This window comes from Narcine bancroftii, chromosome 4 (assembly GCF_036971445.1).
Source record: "Narcine bancroftii isolate sNarBan1 chromosome 4, sNarBan1.hap1, whole genome shotgun sequence".
Taxonomy (NCBI): Eukaryota; Metazoa; Chordata; class Chondrichthyes; order Torpediniformes; family Narcinidae; genus Narcine; species Narcine bancroftii.
In genome coordinates, this window is record NC_091472.1 from 197,451,034 (window position 1) to 197,474,764 (window position 23,731).

General features: G+C 40.1%; 1 protein-coding gene across 4 annotated transcripts in view; it reads left to right on the forward strand.

The window, feature by feature from the left end:
* Positions 1-23,731, forward strand: part of klhl22 (kelch-like family member 22) — a 70,940-nt gene that overhangs the window by 12,951 nt on the left and 34,258 nt on the right. For all 4 annotated transcript variants that reach the window (XM_069933570.1, XM_069933572.1, XM_069933573.1 and 1 more), the window contains exon 2: positions 13,940-14,043. The gene's annotated coding sequence lies outside the window, so the exon portion shown is untranslated. The remainder of the gene's footprint in view (positions 1-13,939; positions 14,044-23,731) is intronic.

Sequence of the window (23,731 nt, forward strand, 5' to 3'; positions counted from 1 at the left end):
CTTACTGAACTAGTTTTGCCTTACCTTGACTCTATTTTTTCTCCCTGGTCTAATTCCTCCCCACCTACATCCATGATACCTCACATTCTGTCCATCTCTTCAATGACTTCAGATTCCTTGAACTGGCCGCCTCATTTTTTTACTATGGATGACCAATCCCTTTATACCTCCATCACCTTTCTGGATAAGAGACCCAACCAGTCACCCTCTACCATCACCCTCCTCTGCCTGGTAGAGCTTGTTGTCACACTAAACTTCTCCTTTGACTCATCTCACTTCCTTCAAATTAAAGGACCATCTTTGCTCTGTCCTTATCTATGACAAAGACCTCCCAGTGGCCAACCATTTCAGTTCTGCGTTGCACTCCCATACTCACATGACTATCTGTGACCTCATGTACTATCCCACCAAGACCCACCAATAAATTGGAGTAAAAACACCTGAGTTTCCGTTTGGGCTCTCTCCAATCAGATATCATTAACATCGAATTTTCCGGTTTCTGCTAACTTGCTTTACTTTCTCACTTCCTTCTTTTCCCCCTCTCCTTTCACCCAGCTCTCACTCCCTTCCCTTTCTATTCACAGAGCCATCCCTCCTTCCCCTGCTTGCTACTGGGCCCTCCCTCCTTCCTCCACCTATTAACCTCCTGCCTTTGGGACCATGCATCTCCCCCACTCCTCCCCCCTTACCTTTTCATTTGGACACCTTACGACATTTTTCCATTCCTTGAAGCCTGAAATGTCGGTTATGTATTCTTATCTTTGCTACATAAAGTACACTGTTTGACCTTCTGAGTTTCTCCAGCATCGTGTTTTTACTTCAACCATGGTGTCTACAGACTTTCGTGTTTTACTTCTTGCCCAACTTAATTCCTATCCCAGCAATATGGTGACCTCCCTCTATAATGGTGCCAGTGTGCCAAAAATACTTCTCCCACGCCAATTCCAGCTCTGATCTTGAGAGCCCATGCCAGTTACACATGCCTCAACTAGTAGTCCAGACATCATCGTCATTGAATCCTATCTGCTGATACGTCTGCTGAAACTCGTGTCGTTGGTTCCTGTTGGACTATAACAGAAGACCTTTTACCTTCCTTTCCAAGCTCTTGTCTGCTCTGAAGAGTTTTGTAACCATGGCAACAGGCAGTATTACAGCCTGTGGGTATGGATGGGACTTTCACACACGGCTTCGGAGAACAGAAGTCTCTTCACTTATCTCTACTATTCCTTATCATTGCTGCATTCTGTTTTCTTTGGCCTTTTGCACCACAGTCTTACAGTCAGATTAACTCAGTCACCATCCGATTACTCCGTGAACCAAAAATCATGCTTTTAATCTTCTGATACTTTAATCAAGTATAAGGCTGTATGTTTGCTTTGACTCACTAAGTCCACCTTGTGCAGGAACTGCACACTTCTTTAGAAATGATAATGAATGATGTGTTTATTGTCATATACATAAGTACATTGTGCAGAGGCAGCCAAGCAGGTACATAAAATACACCAATTAAGTGCTATAGCATACATCAAATTACAACAATTTTCCAAACCAGAAAAATAGAAAATAAATAAAGGAAAGATAAATACGGTTATTCACATTATGTTATATTAATGTTTTGTAATTATGATTCTGCATTGCCTGCAAAAAAAGAACAATTCTGCTGGAGGAGCTCAGTGTCGAGCAGCATCAGTGCAAGAACAAGTATTGTTGGCGTTTCAAGTCGGAACTTTTTGTCAAGACTTCCTGCTTGACCTGCTGAGTTCCTTCAGCAGATCTCTTTTTTTGGTCCAGATTCCAGAATCTGCAGTCTCTTGTGTCTTTAGTTTTATATTACTGCTTGCACAAGTTCTGCCCAGACTTAAATATTGTCAAAATTTTGCTGCATGTACTCATGGACTACTTCACATACTGAGGGAATGTGAACACCTTCGAACAATTGTGCAATCATCAACATACTTTAGAACTTCTGACCTTATGATGCCATGTGCTGTGATTTTAGGTAATGACAGTAATTTCATTCAATCCACTCCAACTGGGTGCCCAATTAACTGTGAGACTGGCAGGGAACTTATTTACTACATGATACATTTCCATATTTCTGCAAATGAAAACAGCAAGGTTTAAATTTATTTAAATTAATTTTTTTCTCCAAAATTTAGACATCCAGCACTGTAACAGGCTAATTTGGCTCTAATTGAACAAAAGGCTAAATTAAACAAGTAATTATTTAAAATAAAATTGCAACATAACTTCATAAGAATCCATATTTTGGAAAAAGTATACCTGCTATCTTGAAAAATGTTTTAAAACATTCCAGTTTTAGTTAAATATACACAGTGTATAATTTAACTTAAACCTTGGGTTGAAAGTTACAGAACCTTAGTATGAATCTGAAAATTGCCATCAAAAAAATTGATACAACAGTTTCTTGGGTTCTATTCTAGGAGTAGCTATCTTCAATTATTTCATCCAGATGTCAAGACTGCCCAATGTTCAACTTTGCTTGCAGCAGTTCTTTCATCTTGGGACATTTTATTCTGTTAAAATTGAATTGAAGTTGTTTTTGTTGAGCTAGTTTTTTTTTTAACCAAGAAAAATAACTTGATTGATCTGCTTGGATGTGGATGTAAGTGTGATTATAAGCGAATTTCTGTCTGCTGAGCATATTGATGTCCATTCATCATAAATTTGCCAATGTTCCCGAGGAAAGAAAAGGTTTAATATCATAAGACATAGGCTTTGAATCTGCCCCACCATTCAAACATGAGCTGATCTATTTTCCTCCTCAGCTGCACTGCCCAGCTTTCTTCCTATAATCTTTGACGCCCTGGCTAATCAAGAACCTATCAATCTCTGTCTTAAATACACTCAATGATTTGGCCTCCATAACCACCTGTGGCAACAAATTCCACAGATTCACCACCCTTTAGCTAAAGAAACCTGAAGTTGTGCCCTCTTGCCCTTGACTCTCCCACCAGCAAAAATAACTTTTCTACATTACTCTGTCCATGCCTTTCAACATTCAAAGTGTTTCAATGAGGTTCCCCCTCATTCTCCCAAATTCCAATGAGTACTGGCCAAGAGCTGTCAAACACTCTTCGTATGATAACCCTTTCATTATCAGAATGTGACATCTGTCACATTCGTGATGTCTTCCACAATGAAGGCTGATGCAAAATACTCATTTAGTTCTTCTGCCATCTCCTTGTCTTCCATTATTTCTCCAGCATCATTTCCTAGTGGTCCTATATCTACACACCTCTCTTTTACTCTTTGTACATTTGAAGAAGCTTTTTGTATCCTCTTTGACATTAGTTGCTAGCCTTTTTTCATACTTCATATTTTCCCTCGATAGAAATTTTTGGTTACCTTCTACAATATTTATCCTCTATCTTCCTACTAATTTTTACTTCCTTGCATGTTCTTTGATATAACATGGTCGGTCCCGTCCCTAGCAGTCAGTCCATGCACTTTCATTCTATCTTTGATCAAATAAAAATATAATTTCTACACATATTTCATCAGGTTGAAGATACAATTAGTGAACAGCATAATTTTTTATCCTTCTCTGCATCTTGTAAATTAGTGGCATAATTGTGCCTATTTTGGTATGATTTCAGGTTGGTTAGCCATTCTTTCAGTATGTAATTTACAATCAATTCAAAATGACAGCATGGTCGATGATTTACATATTTTCAAAGAAAATGTATAAATTCCCTTTCCGGGTGGGTGGTGTCTGTCGCGGACAGTCCCTGAGTTTTCCGGAGACAGGCGGGGGGGAGCTGGAACTAAAGAATTGTAAAGTACATTGGGCAAATATTTCCTTAAATAAATAATGTTCCCTTATTGCCAATAAAGATCTCTGTTATTATTCAGTTTGATATAAATAACCCTTTTAAATATTTTATACACGTTTACATAAGAGTTCCAGGTAAAATAATAAATAATATAGGATTGGAATGTATTAAAGTGCATTGTAATAATGCTTTGATCAGTGTGATTTTCCATAACACTGAACTTCGGGGAGAAGTCACGTGATGGAGTAGTGGCCGGTCGGGGAACTCCAGCCCTCTCCAGAAAAGTAAAAAAAAGACAGTGAAAAAACGAAGGCACAAACACAAAAACCAAAATAAAGTGAAAATAAAGGTGTGGAGAAAATGGCAGCGAAAAAAGAAAAGCCAAAAGCAACGGGAAGAAGAGAAGAAGAAAGGACGTCGGAAGAAGAAGGTGAAGGCCTTACCTGTCCGAGGAGGCCCGCCGCGGAGAGAGAAGCCCACTCCCTAAGGTCAGTTGAAGCCCCGAACTCGGGACTACAAAAATGGCTCACGGAGCCAAACAAAAGTGCGCAACCGCTCATGCGTGAGGAGTCGCGCATGCGCGATGCACAAGACAAAAATAACACTGACGGGAGGGGGGACCAGCTGAGGAGTCGATCTCCACAGCTGAAATTGACAGCCACAACAAAGCAGCAAGAGGAAAACACAGAAAATAATGAGAGCAAGAAAGATGAGAGTAAAAAGAAATCAAAGAAACAACAGATGACCAACCCAGAGGAAGAAGACCAGCAACAAGACACTTCTAATAAAAATAAAAAGACCAAAAATACCCAACAAATTAAAACAAACAAACCAACAAGAAAACCAGAAGAGACAGAGGTAAAGGACACAGATCCTGGAGTAGACTCAGAAGAAGAAGAGGAAGAACACAGAGAAATGGAAGATGAAGGGAAGGGCAAGACAATGGATTTATATTTTTTTAAAGAATATATGGAATCAGTAAAAGAATGGCAGTCACAAGAATTCAGTGAAATAAAAAGAAGAGTAAAAAGTACAGAAGAAAAAATGAATAGATTAGAGATGATCATGTCAGATATAGGAAAAAGAGTGGACAAGGTGGAAGAACGAGAAACAGCCGTAGAAATGGAAGTAGAGGACTTAAAAAAGAAATTAGAAGAATCTGATAAAAAAGTTAAAGAGACACAAGAGCTGTTAGCTCAGAAGATAGATATAATGGAAAATTATAATAGAGGAAACAATATAAAGATAGTAGGCCTTAAGGAAGATGAAGAAGGCAAGAATATGAGAGAATTTATAAAAGAATGAATCCCCAGGGTCCTAGGAAGATCAGAACTACAGGAAGAAATGGAAATAGAAAGGGCGCACAGAACATTAGCCCCTAAACCACAACCACAACAAAAACCAAGATCCATTCTAGTAAAATTCTTAAGATATACAACAAGAGAAAATATATTGGAGAAAGCAATGAGGAAAATAAGAGAAGACAAAAAACCACTGGAATACAAAGGTCAAAAAATTTTTTCTATCCAGATATAAGTTTTGAACTCCTGAAGAAGAGGAAGGAGTTTAATGCAGAAAAAACGATCCTATGAAAAAAAGGATATAAATTTATGCTAAAGTATCCAGCGGTACTTAAAATAGTTATTCCAGGGCAGCAAAACAGACTATTCTTGGATCCGAAGGAAGCAAGAAAATTTGCAGAACAACTACAAAACAGACAGAGAGAGGAAGATATGTAACGAGAACAAAATTGACCACAAACTATATGTATGTGTGTATGTAGGTATATATATGTATGTGTATGTGTGTATGTATATATAAAAAAAAGAATATAGATAAGAACTAAGAAGGGAAAGAAAGGGAAGAAAGGAAGTATGGGGGGAATTAAGAGAGTGACCTTTGTTGTATATGAAAATTAAAATCTTTTCTGGGGGGGCTGGGAGGGGAAGAGTTACGGTCACTGCGAAATCAGTTGATGCTTACGAGTGAATTCGCAAATCCAAATGGAGAGGGGAGATGTGGTTGCCTGACAAGGGATAAAGGGCAACTCAGGAAGGGGAGGGGATAGTGGGGTTAAAGAAATTTTAGATAGGAGAATAAGGGAAATGTTTTATGTTTTAGAAATGTTGTCTTATAAAGTGTTCAAAAAAAGAAAGCAGAAATGGATAAGAAGGAAAGGTGATGATGAGGAAACGGAAAGGAAAGATAAACAAAGTATGAAATGGCTATGTTGAACTATATGACTTTAAATATTAATGGAATACATAACCAAATCAAAAGGAAGAAACTGCTAAATTTACTGAAAAAAGAAAAGATTGATATAGCATTTGTACAAGAAACACACTTAACTGAAGTGGAGTACAAGAAATTAAAGAGAGATTGGATAGGACATGTAACAGCAGCATGATATAATTCAAAAGCTAGAGGAGTAGCTATATTAATCAGTAAAAATGTACCAATCAAAATATAAGAGGAAATAATAGATCCAGCAGGGAGATATGTAATGATAAAATGTCAGATATATTTGGAGTTTTGGAATTTACTCAATATATATTCACCTAACGAAGAAGATCAAAAATTTATGCAAGATATCTTTTTGAAGATAGCAGACACGCAAGGGAACATACTAATAGGAGGGGATTTCAATCTTAATTTGGATTCAAACATGGATAAAACTGGAAACAAAATTAATAGAAACAACAAAGTAACCAAATTTATAATTAAGTCGATGCAAGAAATGCAACTTTTGGATATATGGAGGAAACTACACCCAAAGGAAAAGGAATATTCATATTGTTCGGGTAGACATAAAACATACTCAAGAATAGACCTATTCCTGTTATCAGCTCACATGCATGAGAGAGTTAGGAAAACGGAATATAAAGCTAGACTATTATCGGACCACACACCCCTGTTATTGACAATAGAGTTAGAGGACATCCCACCAAGAATGTATAGATGGAGATTAAACTCCATGCTACTTAAAAGGCAGGATTTTAGAGAATTCATTGAATGACAAATTAAAATGTACTTTGAAATAAATACGGAATCAGTGAAAGATAAGTTTATACTATGGGACGCAATGAAAGCGTTCATCAGAGGGCAAATAATAAGTTATGTAACCAAGATGAAGAAGGACTACAATCAGGAAACAGAGCAGTTGGAAAGGGAAATAGCAAATATAGAAAAAGAATTAGCAATGAATACAACTAAAAGAAGAGAATTGGCAGATAAAAAAATAAAATATGAAACACTACAAACATATAAGGTGGAGAAGAACATAATGAAGACAAAACAGAAATATTATGAACTAGGGGAAAAACGCACAAAATTCTAGCATGGCAGCTTAAGACAGAACAAACTAAGAGAATGGTATTGGCATCAAGGAAAAAATACGAACAAATCACATATAATCCAACGGAGATTAATGAAAACTTCAGAGAATTCTACGAACAATTATATCAAACTGAAAACGAAGGGAAAGAAGACAAAATAGATGAATTTTTAACTAAAATTGAACTACCGAAATTACAAACAGAGAAACAAAATAAATTAACAGAACCATTTGAAATAGTAGAAATACAAGAGATAATAAAAAAACTACTGAATAATAAAACACCAGGAGAGGATGGATTCCCAATAGAATTCTATAAAACATTTAAAGATTTATTAATTCCTCCCCTCCTGGAAGTAATCAACCAGATTGATAAAACACAAATCTTACCAGATTCATGCAAAACAGCAATAATTACAGTAATACCAAAGACAGGGAAAGATTCACTCGCACCAGTGTCATATAGACCAATATCTTTACTTAACACAGATTATAATATAATAGCTGAACTATTAGCAAACAGATTAGCCGACTATGTACCAAAAATAGTAAATCTAGACCAAACTGGATTTATTAAAAAAAGACGAAAACAGACAATATTTGTAAATTTATTAACTTAATTCATGCAGTAGAAGGAAATAAAGCTCCAACAGTAGCGGTTGTTTTAGACGCAGAGAAGGCCTTTGACAGAGTAGATTGGAATTATTTATTCAAAGTACTACAAAAATTCAGCTTACCAGAGAAATATATTAATTGGATTAAAGCATTATATAAGGAGCCATTGGCGAAAGTGACAGTAAATGGATATGTATCAAAACAATTTAACTTAAGCAGATCAACAAGGCAGGGTTGCCCACTATCGCCCTTATTGTTCGCGTTAGCCATAGAACCACTGGCAGAAATGATAAGAACAGAAAATAAAATAAAAGGGATAAAAATAAAAGACAAGGAATATAAAATCAGTTTATTTGCAGATGACGTTATAGTATACTTAACAGAACCAGAAATATCAATAAAAGAATTACATAAAAAATTGAAGGAATATGGAGAAGTAACGGGGTACAAGATTAACGCAAATAAAAGTGAAGCAATGCCAATGAATAATGCGGATTTCTCAAAATTTAAGAAAGAATCACCATTCAGATGGCAAACGCAAGAAATGCGATACCTAGGTATACAAATAAATAAAAACCTCGGCCATCTATATAAACTCAATTATTAACCACTAATGAAAAAATTACAAGACGACTTAGAGCATTGGAAAGACTTACCACTAATACTAATAGGAAGGATAAACTGTATTAAAATGAACATTTTCCCAAGGATACAATACCTATTTCAGGCATTGCCAATACACTTGACAGAGAAATTCTTCAAGGAGTTAAAGAAAATAATAAGGAAATTTTTATGAAAAGGGGGTAAACCGAGGATAGCACTAGATAAATTAACAGAATGGTATAAACAAGGAGGCTTACAACTGCCAAACTTTTAAAATTATTATTGAGCCGCACAATTAAGATACCAATCAGATTTTTATCAAACAAGGGAAAAGCCAGATTGGACTAGATTAGAACTAGATAAAATAGGGGAGAAGATACCTGAACATATATTATATAAATGGGATGAAAAATTGGTACAACATAGGAATTCTGCAGTATTACATCATCTGCTCAACATTTGGAAGAAGATAAATTAACAGAATGGAATAAAACAAATTACCAACTACCAAAACTAATACTGACGCAAAATCAGCTAATCCCTTTTACAATAGATAACCTTTCCTTTAGAGAATGGGAGAAAAAAGGGATCAAAAGAATAGAAAATTGCTTTTCGGGAAATAAATTATTATCCTTTGAACAAATGAAGGATAAATATAATATAACTCACAATACAGTGTTGGCATACTACCAACTGAAATCCTACTTGAAGGACAAATTGGGAAGCAGTCTGAGGTTACCAGAGGGAAGTAATTTTGAATATGTTATTACAGACACAATGATAATCAAAAAATTTGTAACAAACATGTATATTAAACTACATGAAAAGGAGAATGAGGAAACAAAAGGTAAAACTAAACAAAAATGGGAACAAGATCTAAGCATAAAGATAAATAAGGAAACATGGGAGAAGTTATGCTCAGGAACTATGAGAAATACAATAAGTACGAAGTTACGTATGATACAATATAACTGGATACACAGGCTATATATTACACCTCAAAAGTTAAATAAATGGGACCCAACAGTATCTGACAGATGTTTTCGCTGGAAAAAGGAAATGGGAACAACAATTCATGCAATTTGGACATGTGAGAAAGTGAAAAAATTTTGCGAAGATCTAAACCAGATATTAAATAAAATCACAAAAAGCAATATACCAAAAAACCCAGAGATCTTCCTCCTAAGTAACATAAAAAACAAAGAATTTGGACTTGATTTAGATGGAGCACAAAAAAGATTTGTTATGATAGCCCTAGCTGTAGCAAAAAAATGTATTATGTCAGCCTGGAAATTAGAAGACAACTTGAGAATACAGCAATGGTATATAGAAATGAATAAATGTATTCCATTAGAAAAAATAACATATAATTTAAGAAATAACATTACGATATTTGAACAAATATGGGAGCCATACATGAAACATAATAGAGGAAACCTACCGGGGACATCTACCACCTAAAATGATAGGAGGAGAAGAGAATTAAAAGAACTGACTCAGTGGAATTTCTTGTTTGTTTTTGTTGGGTGACAACATTGTTTGACGGGTTTGATGTGTCTTATTTTCTGGACTTTGAATGGATGGGCGTGGAGGTGGGGAGGGAGGGAGGGGGGGAGAAAATGACACTGTATGTATTCGGGAAGGAGGGTGTATGTATCTTGATCAATATGGTTTATAGTGTGAAAAATAAAAAATTTAAAAAAACACTGAACTTCTCTTATACAAGGTATGCTTGTATTGTGATCACTTTACTCGAAACTCTCTAATCACCTCTGGTGTATTACACAGCACCCAATCCAGTACAGCCAATCCCCAAGTGGGCTCATCAACAAGCTACTCTAAAAAGCATTCTCAAAGGATTTTACAAATTTGCTCTCTTGAGATCAGAATCTGAATTTATTGTCACAAACCAGACATTAAATTCAGTGTTTTGTGGCTGCATCATAATGCAAACATTCATAGTATACCATCTTATGATATTACTATAAAAAATAAAAATAATAGTGTACGAAAAGTAAGGCAATGTCTTTCGTTCATTGGTTATTGATTATTCAGGAATCTGATGGCAGTGGGGAAGAAGTTGTCCATGTACCGTTAAGTGCTCATCTTTAGGCACCTGTACCTTATTCCCCCGATGGTAGCAGAGTAAAGAGGGCATGGCCTGGATGGTGGGGGGTATTTGGGGATAGAGGCTGCTTTTTTAAGATAATATCTCATGTAGATGCCCTTGATAGAGTGGAATCTGCTGTCTATGAAGTTGCAGGCCGAGTTATCAACCCTCTGGAATTTATTCTTGTCCCGAGAGTTGACGCCTCCATACCAGCCAGTGATGCAACCAGCCAGAATACTCTCCACAGTATACCTGTAGAACAGTGGTTCTCAAACTTTTTCCTCTCACATAGCACTTTAAGTAATCCCTATGCCGTCGGTGCTCTGTAATTAGTAAGGGATTGATTAAGGTGGTATGTGAGTGGGAAGGGAAGGTTGAGAATCACTGCTCTAGACCCAATTGCCACTGAAATATTTTGCTTAAGAAAAATTGTCATTGGCCCATTTCCTTTGGAGTTATGAAACCGTGAACATAAAGAGTCAATTAGGACCGATTAAAACAGAGGTTTTCAAACTTTTTCTTTCCACCTACATACCACCTTAAGCAATCCTTTATTAATCATAGAACACCTCTGGCATAGGGAATACTTAGAGTGGTATGTGAGTGGAAAAAAAAAGGTTGAAAACCACTGCTGTAAAACTTTTCGAGAGTCTTCAGTGACATACCAAATCTCTTCAGACATTTCACAAAGTATAGCCACTGGTGAGCCTTCTTTGTGATTGCATCAATGTGGAGGCCCCAGGTCAGATCCTCGGAGATGTTGCCACTCAGGAATTTGAAGTTCTTGACCCTCTCCACTTCTGACCCTCGATGAGGACTGGGTCTTGTCCCCCTGACTTCCTCCTGAAGTCTACAATCATCTCCTTGGTTTTGCTGACTTTGAGTGCAATGTTGTTGTCATTACACCATTCAATGAGCTGATCTATCTTCCTCCTGTACGCTTTCTCATTGCCTTTTGTGATTCTGCCAATGACTGTGGTCACATCGGAAAACGTGTAGATAGCATTGGAATTGTTCCTGGCCACACAGTCATAGGTTTATAACAAGTAGTGCAGAGGGCTAAACACGCATCATTGGGGGTATGCCTGTGTTGATAATCAGTGAGGAGATGTTTTCAATTTGTACTGACTGTCGTCTTCCGATGAGAACTTCATGGATCCATTTACAGAGGATGGTACAGAGGCCTCGAGTTTGTAGCTTCTCGACCAACACTGAGAAAATAATGGTATTGAAGGCCGAGCTGTAGTCGATGAAGAGCAGCCATATGTATGAGTTGGTATTTTCAAGATGATCCAGAGCTGCGTAGAGAGCCAGCGATATTGCATCAGCTGTTGAGCAATTGTGATGATGGACGGATTGCCTATCCAGTCCTAATCTGATTTTCCCAATCCACTTGCATGTTAAAATCCCCCATGACTACCATAACATTGCCCTTCTGGCACACCTTTTCTATTTACTGTTGTAATTTATTGTCCACGACCCTGCTACTGTTTGGAGGTCTGAACATGACTGCCAAGTGTCTTTTTACCTTTGTCATTTCTTAATTCAATCCACAATGATTCAATATTTTCTGATCCTCTGTCCCCACTTTCTAATGATTATTGTTATTCCTTACTAACAGAGCCACACCACTCCCTCTGCTTGCTTGCCTATCCTTTCAATACATTGTGCATCCTTGGACCTTCAGCTCCCAATGATATCCATCCTTCAGCCACGACTCCATGATGGCCACAACAACATACCTGCCAATCTGTAACTATACTGCAAAGACATCCACTTTATTTCTTATGCTGCATACATTTAAATACAAACCCTTAAGTACTGTATTTGTTATTTTTTTAATTCTATGTCCATGTTCATTGCAATTCTTTGCTGTGGCTGCAGTTTTGCCCTATCTGCCTGTTCTTCCACACCCACTCCCTATTGGCTGTCTCTGCTTGTGAGCCAAGTGCCTCTTCAATTTGCTTCCCACGCTCCTGCGTATCTAGTTTAAACGCCCCTCTACAGCATTTGCAAACCTCCCTACCAGGTTCAACCCATCCGATTTATGCAGGTCAGCCCTTCCTCAGAAAGGTTTCCAAAGATCCTGCCCCCTGCACTCATTTAGAATCACAGAATGCTACAACACAGAAAACAAACCATTTGACCCTTCTAGTCTGTGCCGACCACTGTTTCGTTACTCCCACTGACCTGCTCCCACTCCATAACCCTCCAGACCTCTTCCATCCATGTATCTATCCAATTTATTTTTAAAACTCAAGATCAAGCCTGCATGGTAGCCTATTCCACACTCCCATCACTCTCTGAGTGAAAAACTTTCCCCTAATGTTCACCCTAAACCTTTCCCCTTTCATCTTAAAACTATGACCCCTCATATTTATCTCCCCCAGAAAGCCGACTCGTATCCACTCTGTATTTACCTCTCATAATCTTGTAAATCTCTATCAAATCTCCCCTCATTCTTCTTCACTCCACTGTAACTCAATCCTAAAGACCCGGCCACATCCTAGTAAATCTCTGCACTCTCTCCATCTTATTGATATCCTTTCTGTAGTTAGGCCACCAGAATTGCACACAATATTCCAAATTGGCCTCACCAATGTCTTAAACAACTTCATCCAAACTCATATCCTCAATACTTTGATTTATAAAGGCTAAAATGCCAAAAGCTTTCTTTACAACCTTGTCCACCTGCAACACCACCTTCAGGAACAACGTATCTGTATTCCCAGATCGCTTTGCTTCTCTGCATACTTTAGTGCCACTGTGTTTGTCCCTTCCAAAATGCATCAACTCATACTTGTCTGCATTAGACACCATCTGCCATTTTTTGGCCCTTTTTCCCTCTGGAAGCTTTGAAAATCTTCCTCGCTGTCCACAACTTCTCCTATCGTTGCGTCATCAGCAAACTTGCTGATCCAATTCACCACATTATCATCCAGATCATTGATATAGACAACAAACAACAATGGTCCCAACAGAGATCCCTGAGGCACACCACTAATCACAGGCCTCCAGTCTGAGAAGCCATCATCAACTACCACTCTCTGCTTTCTCCCACACAGCCAATTTAGAATCCAGTTTACAACCTCTCCAGTGTCTTAACCTTTTAAACTAACCTCCCATGTGGGACTTTGTCAAAGGCTTTACTAAAGTCCATATAGACAACATCCACAGTCTTTCCTTCATCTACCTTCTTGGTAACCTCCTCGAAAAACTACAAGATTTGACTGCACTATATTCCTGTTCTGACCTTCATGGCACTGGGAGTAACCCAGAGATGACCACCTTGGAGATGCTGCTCTTCAGCCTCTTTCCTAACTCCCGAAACCTATTTTTCAGGACTTCTACCCCCACTCCTGCCTATGTCATTGGTACTAATATGTACCACAACCTCTGGTTGCTCACCCTCCCTTTTTAAGAATATCCTGCTCCAGTTCAGAGCAACCTGGAAATGTTGACTTTTTTTTCTCTCAACAGAAACTGCTTTAATCGAGGAAGTCTGCATCTGCTGGGGTCAAATGCAATACTCAAGCGTATGGGAGAAACACAGCAGATCACGCAGCATCCACTGGAAGTAAAGGGTAACCAATGTTTCAGAAATGTGTTTGTATATTGCTCTATTCTGCCAAATATTTTTCCCCCCAATGTTTTCAGCTTTTATTTCAGATTTCAAGAATTCTTTTGTCACAATGTTCATTTCCACTGGTAAATCCTTTTCAAATGAACCAGGCTTGCATTGACTGCATTCATGTAAAAAGTAATATGGTACTGTAGTTTTAATTAATGACCATCTCCAACACAAGGAAATCTAATTGCCTACCCTTGACATTCAAGAGTACTGCAGATGCTGAGCCACCATCAACATTCTGGAGAGTCACCATTGACCAAAAATGCAACAAGCTCAGCCACATAAATGTGAGTAGGTTGGAGATTAGACGTCCTGCAGCCTCATTCACAAAAGCTTTCCCATTAGAGTAAAATCACCATTACCCAAAATTCAAGCAACAGGCATCCCCAAGCAACCTGCCGAAAAAATAGAAATAAATAAGAATAAATAAAAAATTTAAATTGTAAAAACAAATGTTCTCTGAAGCAACACGTAATCGCTTGGTGAAGGTGGGATCAATCATTCAGCCAGCAGAGTGCCCAATTGTGCCCTGCCTGCAGCAGCTGTTTGAATAAAGTTGAGTTTGAATATAAAATGGTATCATCCAGGTTGAAGAGCCGGCCGATCCCATTCACTTGCTACTCTTGATAGAAGCTCCTCTAACTGCAATCTCTGAGCAAAGGGTTAGGGCAGCAGGTGCAAGGAAACACCACCACCAAGTAGCACCGTCCTGTCTTCAGTATTATCATCATGAGATCTAGCTGCTCGAACTCTCCCCAATCATTCCATAGGAGAACAGTGAAGTTTAACAGTGAACTCGCCACCGTCTTCTCAAGGGGAGTTAGGTCTAGGCAATAAATGCTGGAAAAAGACATCTGTTCCTGAAATTTAGAAAGATAGATGCCAGGAAGAATTCCCTGAATTGGTTCTTGAATCTGTAACCTTTTGACTGTTGTGTTCAATGCTATCATAGTAGCATGGAAGGCAGCAGCGTTGGCTGGTGACAAGCATTTGGAAACCCAGTGAATTTTTTTCAGAATCAGAATATATCATCATGAACATGTCACAAAATTTGTTGTTTTGTGACAGCATTGCAGTGAAAATATTGCTATAAAATTACAGTTAGGAATAAATAAATTAGTGCAAAAAAAAAGAGAAAGCAAGGTAGTGTCTGTGGTTCATTGCCATTCAGAAATCTGATGGTAGAGGGGAAGAAGCTGTCCTTGTGCCACTGGGCGCTCGTATTCAGGCTCCTGTACCTCCTTCCTGATGGTAGCAGTGTGAAGAGGGCATGGCCTGGGTGGTGAGGGTCATTGAGGATAGAGACTACTTTCTTAAGACACCACCTCTTGTAGATGGTCCTCAATGGAGTGAAGACTGATGCCCTTGATTGCGCTGGCCTTCACAGCTTTCTGTCGCATTTTTTCTGTCTTGTGGTTTGGCTCCTCCATACCAGACAGTGATGCAACCAGTCAGAATGTTCTCCACGGTGCACCTGTAGAAATTTACAGAAGTCTTTGATGTCGTTACCGAATCTCCTCAAACTCCTCACCAAGTATAGCCACTGGCGAGCCTTCTTTCTGATTGTTTTCATGGTTTTATCTATTTCACTGAGGCCAAGTTGCATGATCTTTATATATTTTTTCTCAAAAACTTTGTGTGTAAATTAGCTGTCAAAATTTTGTGGAATAATTTTGTGAAGTGTCTTGGGACAATTTACATTAAATGTGGCATTTGAATACAAGTTCCTGTGGTTCTGATCAATTGCTTCAATGCTTTGAAAGAGAAGCTGGATGAGTCATCGCACTCACTAAATTATGATCATTTATTCCCCTTGGAAAGCCCCTGTATAGTTTTAAATAATTTTGTAAAATCATTCTCATTTTAAATATATGGTTATTCACTCTTCAAATGATCTTTAAAATAAACTCTCATTCAAATAGTGTTTTTAGTTTGTCCACTGAGAGAATTTAAGAGCAAAACTCTCATGGAGTATGCATTATAGTTTATTTGAGATAAATAGTTCTGCAAGTTCTTCCCCACCACCTCCATTCAAAAGGTGACTTGTTAGCCTGCATAATAAATTGAACAGACTTTCATGTTTCACTTCATTCTCACAGTGTCTACAGACCTTTGTGTTTCACTCCATAATAAAATTAAAATTGCATTCATGACAGATTTAGCAGATTGCTGCCTATTTGCCTTTTGCATGCTGTCTGTCTCTTTGTTACGATATTCCTTTGTGCCTTACCAGTTACTGTTCACGTTCTGCTCCCATTTGACTTCCTAAAGTGCATCACTTTGCATTTGTTGAGATTAAATTCCATCCGACTCATATCCTGTTGTATCTTTAGACAATTTTCCTCACCAATCCAAAACACCACTAACATTTGTATCTGCAAACTTACTTCCTGCATTTGTAGCCTCATCCAGAATACATAAAACTAACAGCAAGAGTCTCAGCATTGATCCTTGTGACATACCACTAGTCAGACTTCCTTCAGAAAATCCTAATCCTTATTAGCCCGTGTTACATAAATCCTATCTATTAGAATTTTCTCTCTTCATTTCCCTCCTACCTGTCTGAAATACCAAGTAACAACATTAGCTATTTTTCAGTCTTCTAGTGCATTACCTTTGATGAGCGAAGATTTAAAAATACGCTTCCTGGCTTCCCAAGGCAACCTGGGAAAGAACTCCTTTGACTCTGGATTTATCAAACCTTATACATTCCGTGACATCTCACACCTTCTACCCCTTATTAATGCTGACCTGCTTCAGATTATCCACGTACCTGCCCTTCACTTTGGAGAATAAAATTTAGGTTCTCACCTTCGTCCCCTCTCCACATGTGGGTGACCCCTTTGGTTCCTCAGGAGACTACCCTTTTGCCACTGATATAGAATGCTTTGAGATTCCTCTTCATCTTACTTGCTAAGGATATTTCCTGGTTCCTTCATGCTCTTCTACTTATTTTCTTCTTTCCTATAGTACATTTCTCAAAAGACATCCTTGACCCAGTTCCCTATATTTACCACCTGTTTCCATGTTTCCTGATCATACCTTTGTCATCCAAGGTTCCCTTACTTTGCTCTTTCCCTTTTACTCTATCCAGAACATGCTATCCTTGAAATATTTACCCTCTCTTGAAAAAAAAATTGTCAGGTGTCCTCTTACCATCAAGCATCTTCTCCCAATCTATTTTTGCTAGATCTTCGCCTATCTTTTTGAAATCAGCAGGCCTCCCTCCCCACCCCCCAACAATTGAAGGTCTTCTCTTGAGAATCAGCCTCTTTCCATAACTTGAACCAGAATTATGGTCAGTGTTCACAAAATTATCCCCAACAACTCTTCCACCACTTGACTATAGTTTCATTCTTGAAGGTAAGGTTAAGCATTTCCCCGTTTCTAGAAGTTTTCTCCACAATGTCTCAACAATCCTTGGATGAACTCTGGCCTGTTGAACCCCTTGAATGACCAGGCAAAAAAAAATCCCCACTATTATAACCCTATCACTCCGACACATTTCTGTGATTTGCTTATGTCACTTCCTCTAATTCCTGCTAACTGTTGGGAGGCTTATAATATAATCACAATAAAGTCATCACCCCTCTCCACATTATGATTTATCATCTTCTGACTATACATATATAACCAGACAACGCAGCGTTTCTCCAGACCACGGTGTACACTGATACATTTCTCGCACAGCATGTAATAATCACTCATATTCATAAAATAGAGTATATAATAAATATAAATATTCTGGAATAATTTACTCAGTTTCATTTACAAGATACTCAAGGTTCCTGGATACTGTTCATCCATCTCACAGTCTGCAGGAAGAAGCTATTTCCCAGCCTGGCAGTCTTGGTTTTGATGTTCCTGCACCTCCTTCCTGATGGTAGTAGGTCCCCATGTCATGAATGATAGGGATCCTCAATAATTCTTAAGCGTTATTTAAGCAACATACCTGGTGAAAGTCGTCAGTAGAGGGAAGAGAAACCCTAGTGATCTTGACCGCTTTAATGATCCTCTTTGGTCTGATGCTTGGCAGCTACATATCACACACTGATAGACCTAGACAGGACAGTGTCAAGTGTACTCGAAAATGTTGTCAAGATGGGAGCTGGTAGCCTTGGGTAGTGTGAACCTCTTCCCCTCCCCACTTTACATTCATCTTAAACTTCTATATCTTGGAACATGAAGTTGGCTTTCCCTCTGATTATAATAATAGCATAATTCCAGTTGTTGATTAATGGTCTGATCATTAGACTTACCCATGAGGTTGAAGTTTCTTGAATTAAAGTAAATGCAGTTCATGGTTGATGCTTAGCTATAAATGGGTAGGAAATCCCAGCAGATAAGATGTTGTAATTCTTGATTTGAATTGTCATTATAATTGTTTACAATTTTAGAATCCTGGTAGAAATCCATCCTCAAGTTGATTTGTCATGGCATTTAGTATATTAGCTCTGGATCTACCTTCTAATTTTGCGACCAGGTATGGTCCGACCTAGGAGGGGAGGCAGGCCCCTCCAGCCCGGGTAAGAAACCTGCATAGGAGAAGGCCACTCCGTTATAAAACCTACGACCCAAGGACCTCACTGCCACGTCCCAGCTTGCTTGGCCATGGCACACGAACCATGGGTGTAAAGGGTGGGGCCAGTACTGCGCACACTGCACTCCACCCAAAAGCTCCTTTGCGCAGGCCCGAGGACATGTCCACGTCCTCCCCCTCCACGTCATCCCCCTCAAAGGATGCTCACAAACTCAAGCTAGCATGCTGGAACATCAGAACCATGCTAGACAAGGCTGACAGCCATCAACCTGAACGTCGGTCTGCCTTCATCGCACATGAACTCCTCAGACTTGACATCGACATAGCCGCTCTCAGTGAAGTCCGCCTTGCAGATGTAGGCAGCCTCCAAGAACGCGGCGCGGGCTACACACACTACTGGTCTGGCAAGCCTGTGGATGAATGACGCTATCTGGTGTAGGCTTCATGATCAAGAACTCCATTGCCTCCAAACTCGAAAACCTCCCGACAGGCCACTCGGACCGGATCATGTCCATGCAACTCCCCCTTCAAAACAAGCGTCGCATCACCCTCATCAGTGTCTATGCTCCAACCCTCCAGGCGGAACCAGCAGAAAAGGACAAGTTCTACACTGATCTGCGCAACCTCTTTCAACGCCACCCTCGCGTCGGCAAAGACTCAGAAACCTGGCCAGGAATCCTGGGCAAGCATGGTGTTGGCAAGTGCAACGACAACGGGCACCTCCTGTTGGAGCTCTGCGCAGAACAGCGGCTTGTCATTACAATCATCCTTTTTCAGCAGAGGGACAGCCTGAAGACTACCTGGATGCATCCCTGATCCAAAGACTGGCACCTCCTGAACTACGTCCTGGTGCGAGAAAGAGACAAATGAGATGTGCTCCACACCAGGGTCATGCCCAGCGCGGAATGCTACACTGACCACCGGCTGGTTCTCTGCAAGCTCAACCTTCACTTCAAGCCAAAGTCCAGGAACAGTAAAGCCCCCAGAAAGAGGTTCAATGTTGGAAACTTGCAGTCAGACGAAGTGAGAGGAAACTTCCAGGCAAACCTCAAAGCAAAGCTCGAGGATGCAATCCGCCTCACGGACTCATCCCCTGAAACCCTCTGGGATCAGCTGAAGACTGCCATACTGCAATCCACTGAAGAGGTACTGGGCTTCTCCTCCAGGTAAAACAAGGACTGGTTGAATGAAAACAACCAGGAAATCCAAGAGCTGCTGGCAAAGAAGCAAACTGCCCACCAGGCTCACCTTGCAAAGCCATCATGGCCAAAGAAGAAACGAGCCTTGCGTCGCGCATGCAGCCATCTTCAGCGCAAACTCCGGGAGATCCAAAATGAGTGGTGGACTAGCCTCGCCAAACGAACCCAGCTCAGCACGGACATTGGCGACTTCAGGGGTTTTTACGAGGCTCTAAAGGCTGTGTATGGCCCCTCACCCCAAGTCCAAAGCCCGCTGCGCAACTCAGACGGCAAAGTCCTCCTCAGCGACAAGATCTCCAACCTCAACCGATAGTCAGAACACTTCCAATCTCTTTTCAGTGCCAACAGCTCAGTCCAAGAATCCGCCCTGCTCCAGCTCCCTCAACAGGCCTTAAGGCTAGAGCTGGATGAGGTCCTCACTCGGGAAGAGACATATAAGGCAATTGAACAACTGAAAAGTGGCAAAGCAGCAGGTATGGATGAAATCCTTCCAGAGGTCTGGAAGGCTGGCGGCAAAACTCTGCATGCCAAACTGCATGAGTTTTTCAAGCTCTGCTGGGACCAAGGAAAGCTGCCTCAGGACCTTCGTGATGCCATCATCATCACCCTGTACAAAAACAAAGGCGAGAAATCAGACTGCTCAAACTACAGAGGAATAACGCTGCTCTCCATTGCAGGCAAAATCTTCGCTAGGATATTCCTTAATAGACTAATACCTAGTGTCGCCGAAAATGTTCTCCCAGAATCACAGTGCGGCTTTCGCGCAAACAGAGGAACTACTGACATGGTCTTTGCCCTCAGACAGCTCCAAGAAAAGTGCAGAGAACAAAACAAAGGACTCTACATCACCTTTGTTGACCTCACCAAAGCCTTCAACACCGTGAGTAGGAAAGGGCTTTGGCAAATACTAGAGCGCATCGGATGCCCCCCAAAGTTCCTCAACATGGTTATCCAACTGCACGAAACCAACAAGCTCAGGTCAGATACAGCAATGAGCTCTCTGAACCCTTCTCCATTAACAATGGCGTGAAGCAAGGCTGCGTTCTCGCACCAACCCTCTTTTCAATCTTCTTCAGCATGATGCTGAAACAAGCCATGAAAGACCTCAACAATGAAGACGCTGTTTACATCCGGTACAGTACGGATGACAGTCTCTTCAATCTGAGGCGCCTGCAAGCTCACACCAAGACACAAGAACAACTTGTCCGTGAGCTACTCTTTGCAGACGATGCCGCTTTAGTTGCCCATTCAGAGCCAGCTCTTCAGCGCTTGACGTCCTGTTTTGCGGAAACTGCCGAAATGTTTGGCCTGGAAGTCAGCCTGAAGAAAACTGAGGTCCTCCATCAGCCAGCTCCCCACCATGACTACCAGCCCCCCCACATCTCCATCGGGCACACAAAACTCAAAACGGTCAACCAGTTTACCTATCTCGGCTGCACCATTTCATCGGATGCAAGGATCGACAACGAGATAGACAACAGACTCGCCAAGGCAAATAGCGCCTTTGGAAGACTACACAAAAGAGTCTGGAAAAACAACCAACTGAAAAACCTCACAAAGATTAGCGTATACAGAGCCGTTGTCATACCTACATTCTTGTTTGGCTCCGTATCATGGGTCGTCTACCGGCATCACCTACGGCTCCTAGAATGCTTCCACCAGCATTGTCTCTGCTCCATCCTCAACATTCATTGGAGCGACTTTATCTCCAACATTGAAGTACTCGAGATGGCAGAGGCCGACAGCATCGAATCCACGCTGCTGAAGATCCAACTGCGCTGGGTAGGTCACGTCTCCAGAATGGAGGACCATCGCCTTCCCAAGATCGTGTTATATGGCGAGCTGTCCACTGGCCACCGAGACAGAGGTGCACCAAAGAAGAGGTAAACCTAAAGAAATCTCTTGGTGCCTGCCACATTGACCACCGCCAGTGGGCTGATATTGCCTCAAACTGTGCATCTTGGCCCCTCACAGTTCGGCGGGCAGCAACCTCCTTTGAAGAAGACCACAGAGCCCACCTCACTGACAAAAGACAAAGGAGGAAAAACCCAACACCCAACCCCAACCAACCAATTTTCCCTTTCAACTGCTGCAACCGTGTCTGCCTGTCCCACATCGGACTTGTCAGCCACAAACAAGCCTGCAGCTGACGTGGACATTACCCCTCCATAAATCTTCGTCCGCGAAGCCAAGGCAAAGAAAACCTTCTAATCATTTGGGTTAACCCCTGCCGAGAAACATCTGTGTAAATTCAGTGAAGATATTCCCCTTTTCCTCCAGTTGTTAATCAGTAAAGTCAAGCGACGAGTGCCTTTGGCTATAAAACTCATCAGGGAAGGGGAGCTCAGGAACAAAATAAAACCTTTGGTTGATGTAGTGCATTTCATGGCTCAACGCTCAGCAATAAATTGTAGGAAAATCCCAGGTTAATTCCTGTCTTTACGTGATAATTTAATTACGATATTCATTGAATATGGAGCTGTGAATCAGCTGGACTCCTATTACATAAAACAAAGATGTACAGTGCCCTCCATAATTTTTGGGACAAATACACTTTTTTTTTTCCTTTATTTGCCCCTGTGCAAAACAGTTTTAAATTTGTAATCAAACATTTCACATGTGATTAAAATACACATTCCAGATTTTATTCAAAGTTATTTGTAAACATTTTGGTTTAACCATGTATAAATTACAACCTTTTTTATAAAATAATGCTCTCATTTTAGGGCACGGTAATATTTGAACATTTGGCTTCACAGGTGTTTGTGAGTACTCAGGTATGTTTAATTGTTTCAATGGTACAGGTATAAGGGAAGGTATAAGGGAGCTAGGCTTGCTTCTAAGCTTTTTATTACCTTTGGAGCATGAAGTTGCCATTTTTCAATGTGAGGACCATGCTGAAAAACAAGAATAAAACAGTAAGAGACATTGCCCAAACTTTAGGATTATCAAAATGAACAGTTTGGAACATCTTGAAGAAGGAGCATACTGGTGAGCTCAGTAATTACAAAGAGACTGGTGATGACAGAAGAATTCTCATCAAAATGAAGACAAATCCCCAAACGTACGGAATGTCCAACAGATCAGAAACACTCTTTAGGAGGCAGGTGTGGATGTGTCTATGGCTACTGTCCGCAGAAGACTTCATGAACAGAAATACAGAGGCTACACTGCAAGATGCAGACAATGGCAAAGGTGGTATGCTTTGGTCCTTGGGCAGTTTCTTTACGCCTCTACACTTTGATCGCTATCACTCTGACACAGGTAATCTTGGTCTCATCTGTCCACAAGACCATTTTCCACAATTCTGCAGGCTCTTAAATACTTCTTGGCAGATTGTTTCTGTGGGTAACTAGTGGTTTGCATTTTGCAGTGTAGCCTCTATATTTTTGTTCATGAAGCCTGCAGACAGTAGTTATTGACACATCCACACTTGCCTCCTGAAGAGTGTTTCTGATCTGTTGGACATTCTGTACGTTTGGGGATTTCTCTTCATTATGATGAGAATTCTTCTGTCATCAGCAGTGGGGGTCTTCCTTGGACTACCAGACCCTTTAGAATTACTGACCTCACCAGTACGCTCTTTCTTCTTAATGATGTTCCAAATAGTTGATTTTGGTAATTCTAACATTTAGGCGATGTCTCTTACTGTTTTATTTTTGTTTTTCAGCCCTATAATGATTTCTCGACTTTTATTGCCCCAGCTCTGGTTCTCATGGTGACAAATGGCATCTACAGACTCCAAAGATGATCAAAAGCTTAGAAGCTTACACCTGCACCAATGAAGCAATTAAACATACCTGAGTAATCATAGCTATTTCAGGTGTGAATTGTTTGATTACAAATTTAAAACTGTGGAGCACAGGGCCAAATAAAGGAAAAAAGTATCTTTTTTTGACAAC